The sequence below is a fragment of the Gekko japonicus genome, unplaced genomic scaffold, assembly GCF_001447785.1.
Source record: "Gekko japonicus isolate JY-2015 unplaced genomic scaffold, Gekko_japonicus_V1.1 scaffold298, whole genome shotgun sequence".
Lineage (NCBI taxonomy): Eukaryota > Metazoa > Chordata > Lepidosauria > Squamata > Gekkonidae > Gekko > Gekko japonicus.
Genome location: NW_015163615.1, coordinates 57,076 through 57,297, shown reverse-complemented (window position 1 = coordinate 57,297; position 222 = coordinate 57,076).

Sequence of the window (222 nt, the reverse complement as noted above, 5' to 3'; positions counted from 1 at the left end):
TTAAACAGAAAAAACACCCAAGCAACCCAGCATTCTGAAGCAGCCTGGTTCCCTGGACCAACTTTTATCGTGTAGTGCTCCCGAACATCTTAAAATCCGCATCTCATACCAGCCTGCAAGCTGAATGAGGCAGAATAACCGGATTCGTTCCCTGCCACAAATGCACGATTCCCCCACAAGCAACTTCAGAGTTCATTACAAAGGCATCAGGACACAAGACGG